Source organism: Numida meleagris, chromosome 1 (genome assembly GCF_002078875.1).
Source record: "Numida meleagris isolate 19003 breed g44 Domestic line chromosome 1, NumMel1.0, whole genome shotgun sequence".
Lineage (NCBI taxonomy): Eukaryota > Metazoa > Chordata > Aves > Galliformes > Numididae > Numida > Numida meleagris.
The window spans coordinates 25,455,412-25,470,252 of NC_034409.1; the positions used below are offsets into that span (position 1 = coordinate 25,455,412).

Below are 14,841 nucleotides of genomic sequence, written 5' to 3' on the forward strand. Positions count from 1 at the left end.
TCATTGCCTCCAGCATCCTTTCCTACCTAGTTATCTTAAATAATTGTCTGGCCCCCACTGGCATTCTGATAACATCGCATAAATTTTGAAGTTTCACCTCTCACCACCACACAGTGAAGAATGTATCACGTTTCACAGGTGAAAATTTGAGACAAAGAAACAGATTCAGATCCTCAGAGCCTCCACGAATACCTGAGTGTATCCTGTAAACATTTTATATCTAATTAAAGTTAGTTGCCCAGATCACCCTCTGTGGAATGGAGAAAGACAAGAGATAAGCGCTTCCAGTGGAAAGACAATACATTTCCTGCCTCTATAAGACATGTCTCATAAGTGTCAAAAAGTGAATCACTTTCTGGAGGTCTTTTCTCTTACCATTGTCCAGAAGAAAGGCTTTTTATTAACTTAGACTAGATAGGTTTCTCTGAAAGTTGAATGTCAGCTGTGATGAAAGCTCAACGTTACCCAGGGACCCATGCTCAGGTAGGAAATTGAACCAAGCTCTTTGAAGTCTTTGTGTAGCAGGTAAACACTGAGCCTTCTTGCAGCCTTGATGATCTTCCTCCAGAGAATCTGTCCACTTCTTTTACACTCGGTGAAGCACCAAGTCTCTTCTACTTTTCAAATCAGCTGAAATCAAAGTTCAAATCAATTCATTCTTTCACAGAAGGATCAGCACATACTACAACAAATACTGCTCCGTAAATTATTGTGGGATGCTAAAACTCATGCTTTAGGATAGTAATATGGGCAAGTTAGTGGTCTGTGTGACGGTAAACTCATCTTACAGCTTTCTGCTTCTCTGATGTTGACCTCTGGTAGAATTAGGGCACAATGAACAGGTAAATGTGATTTCTTTTCATATCTGAAGCAAAGTATTTCATGTTAGATGCTGTATGTTAATTATCTGGAGTACTCACAATGTAAAAATGTTTTCTGTGGTAGTTTAGCAATAAAACAAATGTAGTTTTCCTGCAGGCTGCATGAGACTGACATGCACAAACTGAAAGACGTGTGACCAGTTCCAAAGACCACTGAAAACACTTTGACTTTGCTCAAATTTACTTTGGGTCAACAAAAGCAGCATTTTTAGAGTTACAAGACGAATCATTGTATGTTCAAAAAGAAAAATAACTCTGAAAACATTTTGAAAACATCTAATCCAGTGATACTTCCAAGAGATTCTGTATGATGAACATTCTAGGCTAATTTGTATTTAAATCACTATTTAAAAAAAACCTCACATGCTATGTGGGTTATTATTTTGGATGATAGATAATTAAACTTAAAGGGAAACTAGTTCTTTATAGTTCTGTGCCTGTGTGAATAATGTGATGATCCTCTGCAGATAGAAAACTCTTTCTCTGCATCGTACATATTGATTGGAAAAAAAAAATGCAAACAAAAAAAACCCAACCCAACCAACACTAAAGCACTTCTCCATGGAACACAGACTTGGAAGAAATGAGGCTTAACTGGAATTTATTCTCAAAAATGAAAAAAATAATTGAAAGAGAATCTCTGTTAGAAAGGATAGGCTCTTGCCAGTTATTTTGTCTACAGTGTATGTTTCTGCAGTAAAATAACATATGTGTAACATACATGTAACATACATGTGTATAAATTTGTAGAATCAAAAGCTGTGAGGAGTCATTGTATAAGACACCATAAATATGCATATGAACAGTCAGTTAGGGCTACCAAATGTCTGTGACCAAAGAGTCTAATCTCTGTCTGTTCCTAACGTACCATCAACAATTGCATTACAGATTCCCCCACATGTAGTGCCTGGCAGGCAGACAAACAAGTAACACACGGTTGCTATTACGATCATTGCAGTATAGTATTTACTACAGTATTTTACTACATTTGCACTTTCATTTATGAAAGGGAAAGCAAGTGGCTAGACTTGACCCATAATCTATGGTTGCAGAAGATAGAATTTCAGAACTGAAGTCTTAGATCAGGCTCTCAGGCACTAAAACTGAGATTCTCAAAAGTGTTTAGATGACTTAAAAATACAATCTCCATTACCTCAGTTAATTAACGAGTCCCAAATTATGTGGCAAACAGATTAATCTATATTTATTTTTCACTCAGTGGTAATACCTAAATCTTTCCGATGTGTCAACAACATTAATGTAGTTAACTTGAAATACCAGTTATTGCTTTCTGCAGTTCTTTCTTTCACAGCTGGAACATGAAAGTGGATCTTTTTTACAGTTTTAAGTTCCTCTGAATGTAAGTATCTTCTTAGCCAGTTATGCAGTTTCCCTGCTATCACTGTTGGCTGTACGCAGCCATTCGGTTCATTGGCTTTCTTTATAACTCTTAACTTCATCATGCATGTTAGTTCCTTCAGAAATATCTGCTTGCAGAAAAGAGAATGTTCCCAGGTGAATTCTTAATGGTACTCCTCAAGACTTAAATAAATATAAGATACGTCTTTCATGCAATGTGTTTCATTAAGTAAGACACTAAAACTTCTATTATTACATGCTAGGCAGAAATTACATCACACAAGACACTGACTATACATTTGAACAGTTCCTAATATTTCAGAAACGTAATGGTTAAAAGATGATCTTGAAAATCCAGTTTAGTCTTGATTAATACATACTTGATTTTCAATTTTTTTCTTCATTATTCATAATATCAGTGCTTTACTGCATCTCCAATTCACACACTCCTAAAACCTTCTCTAACTTTCCTGACTGCTGTTTTCTACATATTTAGATGACTGAATTTATTTTCTTACTTTTCAGTTAATTTTAACATTAGAGAGTTGTTCCAACATTTCTTCAAAATGATAAGTTTTGCTTAAAGAGCATTATTCTGTAGTTTCTCGCCTTCATATCATTGAAGATATGTGGTCTTGTAGTTCGTTAACTCCTCTGAAATCAGTTAGAGAGTAATACATTTTGCTTCAACCCTCAGATTTCTCTAAAATTTTCATTTTTTCAAGGGAAAATACTATGGAACTCAAGTTTTCCTGCCATTCACAGGGAAAATGTCAGTGGTACTTCTTCAGGTTGTGTTTCATTAAATAAATGAGAAAATACTGAATAAGCTTCATAGTGAAGCAGTGTTCTAGGAGGTTCCATTTCAAAGTGGCATCTACCATTTTTCCAAGGCAGCAATATTTGATCACTTTTAGCAGAGCTTCATAGAGAAATGTAGTATTTTATGATAACAGTTGCCATCTGTTTGCTCAATATCAAGCTTTATTTCCTACCATCTCAATATCTCTTGAACTGCAGGCCAATTTCAAAAGAAGCACCTTGAGGTGTTATGAAAATCTCCAAGAGGGCAGGGGAAAAAAGAACAAGTTGTAGCTCAGAGAGAGAACGCCCTTAATGGCTCCACCAAGTGTGTAGAGGCTAGAGTGAAAGCAGCAGGCTTGTGCTGGCTTGTAGGACTGGGGCTTGGAAGGCCAGGTACTGCCAGCTCCCTTGCCAGGCAGCAGATGGGAACACCCCTTGGAAGGTGCTGGGTAGTGGCTGTGAGAAACAATCCAAAATGGGGGATCCTTGAAAGAAAGCTTCAAGAGAAATATAACAGGAATCCACAGGAAGCAGTACTGTGTTGCTTTCACTACATATTAAACATCTTGTTAATATGCAATATTCAGATTAGACTGAGTTTACGTAACAATGTCATGAGATAAGGGATGACTGCTATATTTTGTATTTATTCAGATCATGCTTGTTTTGAGGTTGATTTTCTGTTGGTGTTATTTTTCTGTAGGTTCTTAAAACAGTGTAACAAATCAATGCTTTTGACTTGTGTGTTGAATTATGAGCAGGCTTTGTATTTAGTTGCTATGCTCACAAAGTTCCATACGTGAAGACAGACATACTTTTCCCCTGAAAATGTGAAATGCCTCATTTACTTCATCAGAGTGCAGCACAGTGCAGAAAGTTCTTTGAAAATATCATTATTTCCTCTAATATAGAGTAGTAATTAAAATAATAATAGTACTAATTCCTGTAATTATGATTCAGGCAAAATTCCTAATCAATAGGAAAATTTTAAAAGTAGAATGGTAGGATTTTGCCACTATTAAAATAAGATATAATGCTAATTAGATTAGAGAGAGGATCTGAAAATAAGACACAATTGCCAGGGAAAAAGCTCAATTTCTGAATTACTTTGCTGAAAGAAAAAAATATTTGTTAATACGGCTAGTTTCAGAATATCCTTTCTGTACAACTTTAAGAAGGTCACTGTAATATTTACTGTATCTCCTTTATTGTGTTACTGGGTAGATATTTAATTTGTTACCACTTTGGAAAAAGAAGCATTATTATACTAATACTACACAGCTCATAAAGGGGTCAGATAGGCTTAAGTCTACCTGGGCAACATAATCTGTATCTGCATACAGTTAAGAATCAAGCTGAGCGTAACTTGGATCTTCTTTTCCAAGCAGTTTCATTGGTGCTTGTGCTTTTCTTCAAGTTCAAGGCAATTGCTCATGTAGGTTATCAACCCTCGTTTCTGTTCTTCACTGTACTGAATATGTAGTGCAAATTCAACTATTATCATTGCTCTTGGAGACCCCTTATTAAAGCGTTCTGAATTAGGAGTTAAATATTAATCTGTAAGCTACAATAAACCTATTCACATATGAATTTCTGTTCTTCCCGATTACTCTATAAATAACTCTGACTCTGTTATTTATAGAGAAAGGAACCTTGAAGACCTCTGAATGACCTCTGCATTGGGTTACTCCTATTGAAGTTATCAGGAATTTCTACTGACCTCAGCAGCAGAGCATTCTTAGAAGCCTCAGCCATGGCTGAAAGAGGTCGTTGTCAGAAGTTATTGGCTAATTCTAGTTTCTTGAACCAGATCAGGGCCCCCGCATGCAAAACATTATATGGTCATACAGTGAACCACTTCCTTAAGGGCTGTGAACAGCTGAAAAAGACTTTATTGACAGAAAGCGCTTCTGAAGTCTCAATGTCAAATTCAGCAATATGGAAAAAAATATAGCAGAGAAGATAGCAGTAATTAGTTAATGCAGATACCCAAACTGTATGTTTAGTTGCTGCTGACAACATGTTGCTTCCTAAATTAGCAATGCAGTTACAGCTTACCTAAAAAAAGTGTCAATGAATGTCAATGTGTGCAATTATTTCCACATTGAGGAATTCAGTGACACACTTTTGCTTCATACGCACTTCTATCTCAGAGGTCATTTTGTCAGACTGGTCCTCTGCTGCCAGCTGTCATACAGCAACAAAATGGAATGGAATATTGGTGGGAAGGTTCAGCCTCTACTGCCATACCACCAAACTCCGCCTCTGATGTTGGGAGCCAGCAGAATAAAAAAGCAGGCATTACTTTCTGACCAGCTCTTGTAACTTTACATTTAGGATTTCAGCATTGAGAAAAAAGCTTATAAAAGCTAAAAAAGCTTAAGCTTTTTTAGATTCTTGTGGCAGAAAAAATGAAATCTATAAACAAACTTTCTTTCATCTTCCTCAACTACCCTGTGCCCCTGGGTGTTTTACAGATGCTTATATAAGACTCCTGTAATTATTGAAGTGTTCTTTTGACCTGGTTTCTTCAAGGATATTGGATTTCTGTTATCTGCAAATGGAGATGAGCAGTTAGATCACCTGAAGTGCTAAAACACTGCTATTTTTTAAAAAAACAGATTTATTACAAAATCTCTCTCTCTTTTTTTTTTCGCTGTAACATGGACTTCAGCATTTCACATTTAACTCATTGTAATATCTGTTCAGTGTATTTCAAGGCTGACATTGACGTTCCCTAGGTAAAATTCTATTAAGCACTTGTACGACTACAGTACAATATTACAAATGAACTAGTTTCTCTGAAAAACAATAATTACATGGTTGGAATATTACTTGGGTACCTAATATTATTATTTAAAATAATTAAAGCATGCTCTCTATGACCACTGTTTTCTGTTTGTCTCAGTGATCACTTTCTTAAAGGACCTCTTGTTTGTGCACACTGAATCTCAAAGTACCCTCTGAGGACCTAGTTTTACACATCTCTTTAGGTTCCCAATTTTCAGAAGAGCCATTAATTTTGCAGTTGGCAGCTACACTGCAGTCACTATGAGGAGCTGGAATTATTGCATAGGAACGACTTAACTGATGGGGTGTACCTAAGCGTGAATTGGCTCCGTGCCTTCTGTTTTGTGTCTCCACATTATTTTCCCAATTTCCCAGTTTTCTAGGGCCATAGGAGTTGGAGTGTGGGTATCTGTAGCAACACAGAATAACAAGCATAGGATTAGTGTCTGAACTTAACAGACAGACATCTTCTTTCCTGTTTTGGATGAAGATGAAGAGAGTAAGTATGTGTTTTTTAGAACTGGAAGTCCATGAATGGTGACTGAGATTGCAAACAGGAGCCTGTAACCTTGCAGGGCATAAATTTTTATTAACTTTTCATTTTTTTCTTTTTTTTTTTTTTCCTTGTATTCTCATGATTCCTTTCTTTTCTTATGATTTTTTGGACATGGAAATATTCCAAGCACTAAGATCAGTGTAGGAATATGATATTTTCTATTTGTTAACTACAAGATTATTTTTAGAAATTCTCTCATAGATATGAAGAGATATACACATCTCAGTTCAACAATTATCCTTTCTGAGAAAAATGAAGAGTAGGGATGAATAGGGAGAAGAATGAATTTTCTAATGTAACTCTAGTTTCTTTATATGCAATAAAAGTACTAGGCACTGTGCTTGTAAACAAAGAGACAAGCATGTAGGGAAGAAAAACAGAGTCACTAAGACCAGTGGCATACACAAAGAAGGAAGAGAACAATTATAAAACATTATCTATCCCAGTCTTAAATCTTCTTCAGTCTTTGTTGTATGAGCCTGACTGAAAACATTTTAGGCAAAGCTTTAAAAGAACCTGGAGGACTGTACAAAAATGCCAAGAATTGGATTAATTGGCATAATACAAGGTGGCTGGGCACAGTTGGGGAAAGTGTCAGTGTAGGGAGAATCCCCACCAAGTAAGACTGTCTGTGCAATTAGCTATCTGAACTCTAACCCTTCCAGAATAATTAATGAATAACAGAGGGGATCAAGACAAAGACACAAAGTGATTTGGTGGGTGCTAGCAAGTAATACATCAAAGAATGCTGGTAATTGGCCCTGTGGCTTTCATTCTTTGCCCTATTTCTTTCAATTCATTGACTCAAAATAATGGGTTCAGGTTCATTATCAACAGGTTTTAGCTGCAAGAGCACAACACTTCAACAAAGCTATGATTGTAGCAGCACTGGTGGTTAAGTAAAAAGTTGTAGGCTGCAGCACACTCCCTTGAAAGGGAAAGTGGCAACATAGTGATAAGCTTTGTCTTACATGAAACATTTGGCATTCACAAATTTGCTCTGAGTTTTCTAAGACTTGATTTTCACTGAGGTTACAATGCTGGAATACAGTTGGTATGGGCAGGTATGTATAACCACTTTGAACTATATTATAGCAGTGGCATCTATATTTTGTTCCTTCAGCTGAAAGAAATGAAATAGATTTCTTGACACCACGTGTCACCTGTACATGACATTATTTGCATATTAATTAAGACAGTTTAGAGGCTTTTTTCACTATTTTTGGAGGTATTACAGTAAAGAAAAGTTAATTATTTCTATTTCTAATCTCTAAAATATGTTCTGATCTGCAAAATGTTACTAGTGAGTTTGAGGGTGTTTTTTTAAATAAAAATCAGAAATAGAATCTCCATTGTTCTGTTTTGTTTCTAATGTAAATGCTGTTCTAAGATGTTGATTTAGCTGATGAGGATGTATTTAATTAAATAGAATAACTTTTCTTCAAGTATAGCAGAAACAGAATGCTAGAGTAGCTTCTTCATCTGTCATCATCAGTGGAAGAACACTGTGTATTTTTGCTCTACAATTTCATATTGCCAGCCTATATTGTTTTTTTGTTGTTGTTTTTATTTTTGTTTTCACATCACATTAAATACAATTGAATTCATACTAAATACATACACTAGTGGTTAAAAAGTGCTGGTTTCGTTCAGTATTTGAGGAATATTACAAGTGATTTAAATCTTAGAAGCATGCTGATGAGAGAGATGGATGAATTTTCCTTTAAGTTAAGAGACACTGTTTTGAATGTGTGTCCATAGCTAACATGTAAAATATCATAAATGTTTAAATCACTGAACTGTGCCTTGTAATCTTATGGGTACCCACCTAAAACCTTCCCACTACCTCTGAGAAGTCTGTTAGTAGGCATCTGCTGGTACAACAATGGTTTGCCTGGGTGTTACATGGTATATTCTGATCTCCATTATTTCAGTCTTTTTGAAATAGCTCGAACAAAATGTATCCAGAATTTCATTTCAAGAGCACTGTATTTTTTGAAATAAGAAAGTAGAATCTTCAATAATAGAGCAAAAGCTGATACAACTTGTAGTGTTTTGTCATGATTTTGGTCCTGTTTTTTGCAATTAATGATGTATGAAATATTCAAATGAAGGTATGATTTATAAGTGCAGCTATAAATACACTGCATGACCAGAAGTGTCACCTCCTCTAAATACTGTTTGAAATAATGACATCATAGATCCTATGTAGTTCTCTTGTGCTGTTATCTTCAGTCATACAGATTCATTCACTAGAATACATGCCTTATCCATATAATTTGTCCATGCCATGAACAGAAGTGTTTTGGTTCTGGAAGAGCAAAACTTCATTAACGCAACATCTAAAATGAGTAGTTGCTTCTGATAAATTCTAACAAACATTTCTTCACATTCTTTTAAGCTTTAAATACTTGTAGTAAGATAATTCTCTGCACTGACATCATTACAAGCCTAACGTGAAAAAGCTGTTAGAATATTTCCTTTCCCCCTTCCCTGATTCCAGCTAGTTTTGCTGGAGGTTTCTTGTGTAAATCTCATGACTTTGACAATATGTGATACACTATGAGACAATTTCAGAATTGTTGTTCTCTTAGGCTCAAATTCTAACTCTTATGGAGGCTTTTTGTTCATCTTTTTGCATGGAGACAAGGATGCAGTAAACATATCTTCACAAGTTAAAATGGCAACAAACACTTTACAAATGGGTGTTTATTTTAGTCTTGTCACTATTGTATGTTATTAAAATACATATTTTGAAAAACATATTTCTATTATGAAAAGCAATACTCACAGTGCCTTCTGTCACACATATAATTCAAGGTCCTGTGTTGGCAAAATTCTGGTTGATCTTATCCCAGAGGTTCTTACATTTTTTCATAAAGTTTCTTCTCTTTTGTATAATTTTACCTTCAAGTGAGTAACAAGACTTTGGGAGAGGAGGAAAATCGTTATTAAAAATACACACAGACTTGATCAAAATAACTTTGATGGCTGGAACGATGAGAACAGTCATTCTCTTCTTTTGACAGGTATTTTTTGGTCTGAGATTTGAGGGCACTGATATTGATTTAGAAAGCTATGTGGCTCAATTTTAAATGAAATGTAAAACTTTTCCATTTTGTCACCTATCAACCTCCATAAAAGAGCAGCTGCTCTCACAGGTAAAAGTGTTATTCTCGCTTTGGGTATCACAGTGCATTTATTATGTGAAGCTTAACTAAACAACTCCCTCTTACGTGAATAGGAAAGAAAATCTGTCTTTATTTAAGGTAGGAGGTCTGATTTTAACATCTGCATGCAAGTTTGGATCCCAGTCTGGAATCTGGGATCCAGACCTTCCTGAGGTCATCCTTTCCATTGGGCCCTTCCTTTTCTTCTCTCTCCTGGAAGTGACAAAAGCAATAGGCTTCTCCTCACTCCCCACATCTCCTGTCCTGCAAGCAACTGTGACCCTGGCCCTTACGTCCACTGCTCCCTCCTCAGAGAAACAGCAGCAAGCTGAACATGGCAGGGCAACGGCTTGGATCCTGGTTATCCCACAGAAAGCATTCCAGGAACACAGAGAGGTCTCCTACTTTCTACCACTGTTGAACAGAATTGCTCTTACACCCTGAAAATGGATTAGATCTGGCAGCAGAACTACCCATATAAGGGAAAGGCAGAGGAAGAGAGCTGAGATAGCCCTGTCTCTCAAACATGTCAGTTCCTGTCTCTCAGTGGGAAGAGGAACAACCCTAGAGTTTTAAGGAGGTTTAGCAGATTAGAATTAGAACATCACCCATTGTCTTGCTTTTTAGTAGAAGCTCATGGAGGCTGGAGAAGGCAGCAGAGTCCTGGCTGGTGAAAATCTGTTCGCGTTTCAAAGGCTGACCTCCCTGGAAAAGAGTTTCTCTGCGAAGTGCTTATGTAGGAAGGCACCAGGGCCTGGATCCATGCTAGCCCACAGTCGTGGATGTTCTGAAATTCTGCACAAGTCACTTTTCCCCGAAGAAAAAGAAAAAAAAGCATTTCAGCACATACATACTTAGGTGTCTTTAACTGGAAAAAAAAAAAAAGATATTTTCTAAAGTAGGATCTGAATTTGGCTGGTATGCTTGAATATCTCAAAAGCTATAAAATTAGCAAAATCCAGACTCTATTAGGAAGTGATTTTATTATTTTTGATTGATTTGATTTCATTTGGTTCGTTATACATTGCACAGTGTCTTATCAGAAATATGAATAAAGCATGGTCTAAATAGGAAGAAAAAAAAACATTTTTTTCAAATTCTTAGGTACAAGTTCTAGAGTGGATCAGGGAGAAAAAGGCCTAAAATATCAATAATTAGACTCAAGAGGTGCAGTTTACGTTTCTGGGTTTTATTCCTAAACTATGTCATATACCAACATATCTCCAAATCTCTTAGAGATGATAATATTTACCAGGACAAAGCCTTTTGAGATTCTTCGATGAAAGGTTTATGTAACAGGAAAACATCACAATAATGTCATTTTAATTTAACTGTAAGACTGAAAAAAATTTTTCATAGCCTAGGGAGGAGAAGGAGATGACCTCTTTTCATAAGCGTTTTTACTTTTTCACAAAGTGCATTCTTTAATCAAAAGAATAAGGAGTTACCACTGTAATTCAGGGAAGGTGGTGGCAGGGTGCTGACTGGCGCAGGAATGGAGTCCTGATAAGGCATTTCTCATGGAAATCTGTGAGGTGAAAACAAAAAACAACACAGGAATAGAGAGATTGTATCAGATATTTTATCTGATAACAAAGTTTCATTGGCCAACCAAGAACAGACTCCTCCATTTGTCTTCTCTGTCCTTAAGGCCAGGCCCTCCATCTCTGTCCCCTTTGCCACTATGATCTTCTCCATGATGGTTTTGAGATCCAAAACCCATATTCTTACGAAAAAAAAAAATAGGTGAAGGTTGTCTGTTTTTCAGAATTTGAATTCATCTCAGCTTTTCAAGTGTCCACTGGGGAGCTGGGCTGTCCCAGATTAGAGCAGAACTCGAGGGAAGGCAGGTAGAGGTCTCATGAATTTTATTCAGTCTTGCAAGGTTGTGAGAATAACAACAGCATCTTCAGCAGCTATGACTCTTTGATAGAAAGCACCTCAGGTTCAATGCCTCATGTGGACACTGTCCAATTGTTTTATCTCATTCTGATGTTTTCGTCTCTGTATAACTTTTTGCAACGTTGGACCTCCTTCTTGATGAGATCACATGCACTATTAACTTCTTTCATTATTACTATTAAAATTTCAGAGCTGCTATTAGAAATTCATCCTCCTTGCTTTTGTTATTGTTCAGTATTGTTTGATACACCATAAACTTGACATTCAAAGCATTTTATCATATCTTTTGAAGTATTTTATAATTTTTCAAATAAAGCAGGAAAATATAGTGTTAGTTGTAGCTCTTTTATCATTTCTTGTGTATCCCAGTTCTCATTTCTCACGAAGACTTAATTGATTCGTTTACTCATGTTACATGGGGAATAATGCACTGTGAGAGAAAATGGATCCTTCCCAAATGCGACTGAGATGTAAAGCCATGCTTGCTCCCATAGCATTTATAGAAGTTATTAAAAAAATGGGTTTAAAAAGAGACAAAACTGACTCCCTCAAGGCTTTAGCATATAGGCAGTACTTAAAAAAAAAAAAATTATTTCAGGATACTCATACTTTGGAGGAAATCATTGCATTAAAAGAGCCTATTCCGATTATACAACTTTTTAATCTCAATTCAGAATAATTTGGGTGTTGTCTTCAACACCACATACACCTGACTTGCCCTTTTAAACACCAAAAACCTTGATCCATATTCAGGAATTTTTCCTTGAGCCTGCCTGCTGTGATGAAAGAGTCATCTCATCTTGTATTAATTTTGTCTCGGTACATAGAATATTATTATGCTATAGCTTTTGGGGCTGCTTTTCAAATCTATTTCTGAGAATTTTATATCTGTTAAAGTAATAACTAAAATTTCCAGCTTGCTTCTGAACTAAGTGCTTTGTAAGATGAAGCTTCTGTTACACAACTTCACTATCTGTAATTGTCTTCAGTAGTTACAGAAAGTCAAATATAGAACTGAATTTGTTGTAGTTCCTTAAGAAACAAACCTTGTCCCCACCCTTCATAAGGAGGAAAGCAGGATCTGTAAAACACTGGGTAGCTTCTCCTCTCTACCTCACTGACATTCTCCCACCCAGCCACCTCTATCACCCACGGTACGAGTAAGGAGCTGGGGTGAGTATAAGGGGCTCTGGGAATCACTTTGCTTCTCAGAAGGAAGGTCTAACTGGCAGGTTATAGGCTGCACTCCGAAACCACAGGAGCAAGTAGTGTCTCTGCAGTTGTGGCAGCAGCCCTGGGAAGGGATCCTGAGCACCTAGCCCAACATTTGGGCTCAGAGAGCAGCAAAAGCACAGCAGGGCTTAACTGTGCAGTCATTAATAATAAATTTTAATGCAAAAATTTTAACTGCTATTGAACTTCTCGTGGTATTTTTTTTGTTTTGCTTTTTTTTTTTTTTTGAAGGAACTAGTTGGTTAATGTGATATTTTTCAATGCCATTTGGATTTAGACCACATTACAATTAAACAGTTGTACTCTGTAGCAGTAGTGTTGCACCATAGCTAACTGGGTTTAAATTAGACCATTAACTTAATATACTGCTTTCTGAGGAGACATGAAGATTAGATTTCCCCATTTTCTAAAATTAAATTTGTTGTAATGCATAAAACAGTACATGGTCTTTACTGTTTCCTCATACAAAGCTTCTATTGAGTTCATTAGAAGTTTTGCTGACAACCTTCAGGGAGATCATATTCAAATGAAACTTACAGCACACCACAGTTTTCCATCAGAGTTTGCTTCTCACACCCCACATCTCTTTTATGTTAAATTATGAAATAATTATAGTACTATAAGGACTTTAACATTTGTGTGTATACAAATGTTAAGTTCATGTGTATGGATGTATAGACAGCTATATTCATTTTCAGTTAAACTGTCTATTAAATACAGACGATTTTTCCCTAAGGCAAAGGAATATAAAACTCACAGTCTGCAGAAAAAAATAGTAACACCCCTTCCTCTCCCCTAAACCTATAATTACCACTTGGTATCTGAAGAATTTAATCATACTTGGTCTTTTTGACTCCATGGCCTTGGCAAATCTCTTAAATTCAGATGCCTAAGGTAGAGAAGAATTTTCAAAGCCTGAAAGTGATTTAAGAGCATGGGGCATTCTTGAGTTGTTCTTGTGGTTCTTACAAGAATATCTCAAATGAATAATTTGGCATCAAAGTCAATATCTGTTCTTTTGGAGCTATACACTGAGGTATTCAGGTACTTCTGTGGCAACTGACAGAATTGAATGCTAACCTTGACAACCAAATTTAAATCAAGGAAAATTAAAAAAAAAAAAAAAAAGACTGATTTATCACAAGTCATGTTTTAAATTTGCTCCCAGTTATCTCATCTTATTTGAGCTGCTCTAAAAAGTTTGGCATTAGGGCTAAACCTGTTGTTAGCAGGGAAGAAAGGATCTAAACAAAGAACAGTCAACCCATCTGCATTAGAAATAAACTGGGAAATAACTCTTTCATTGAGTCCAAAACTAATATTCAGGAACATACGTGCATTGCTGTGGAAAATCATAGCAAAAATGATGACAACAAGATTAATCTAAGCCATTGTTTTCTCTTCAAACTGACTTACTTGTATGTCCCCAAACCAAAAAAATGCTCAGCAGGTTTGCTGAGTGGAAGAAGACATACATGGTCACCCATCTTAGGGAATAACACTTGCACAATGCATAAGCACTTACAGGCTCTGCTCTTGGGTCACTGCCCATGCTGGGGGATGGCAGGCATGATGGCATACACAACTGTAGGTGGAAACGTATTTAAGAAAATGAGGGTGGAAATTGAAAGTGTCTAAAACAGATTAGTAAAAAGCAAGGTTGCCCTTGAACTGTGTTTTGCCCTGGTACGTTATGTTGCATTTCACCACTTTAAGTCACTACACATTTCCAGAGTTGCACTGTCAGGGCACAAGACTGTAAATTTTCCCTAGCAGTTGTTATCCCTGAGCTGAAGGAGAAAGAGAATGCCTCTGCGAGGGTCCTTTTGCACAAAGGCATAAGAGTGTTGTGTCACTGGCGTGTTGCAGAGCTGCGTTGAAGCAGTTTAAAGAAACAGTCAGCATGTAGGCAGAGGTCCAGGATTATGTTCCATGATCATTCTGTTACTTTTAGCAGCTTCTTGGGACTTTATGAATATATTACCCATCTAGATGGTAAGTAATCTGGGCTCAGTAGTGTTGTGGTTGCACCTGCCTGTGACTGGCCTTGTTCCAAAAGGACAGATGTTGCTGAGTCTTGAAGGCAGGGAAGCAGCACATGGCTGTAGGCTGTTATCAGTGCTAGGCTGAGAACCAAACAAACTCT

At 36.6% G+C, this 14,841-nt stretch overlaps 1 protein-coding gene across 4 annotated transcripts in view; it reads left to right on the forward strand.

Moving 5' to 3' along the window:
* Positions 1-14,841, forward strand: part of TFEC (transcription factor EC) — a 95,305-nt gene that overhangs the window by 12,959 nt on the left and 67,505 nt on the right. Inside the window, exon 1 of one of the 4 annotated variants that reach the window (XM_021384882.1) lies at positions 12,528-12,635. The exons of the other annotated variants lie outside the window; for them this stretch is intronic. The gene's annotated coding sequence lies outside the window, so the exon portion shown is untranslated. Of the gene's footprint in view, positions 1-12,527; positions 12,636-14,841 lie in introns of those variants that run through there. 4 annotated transcript variants of the gene reach the window in all.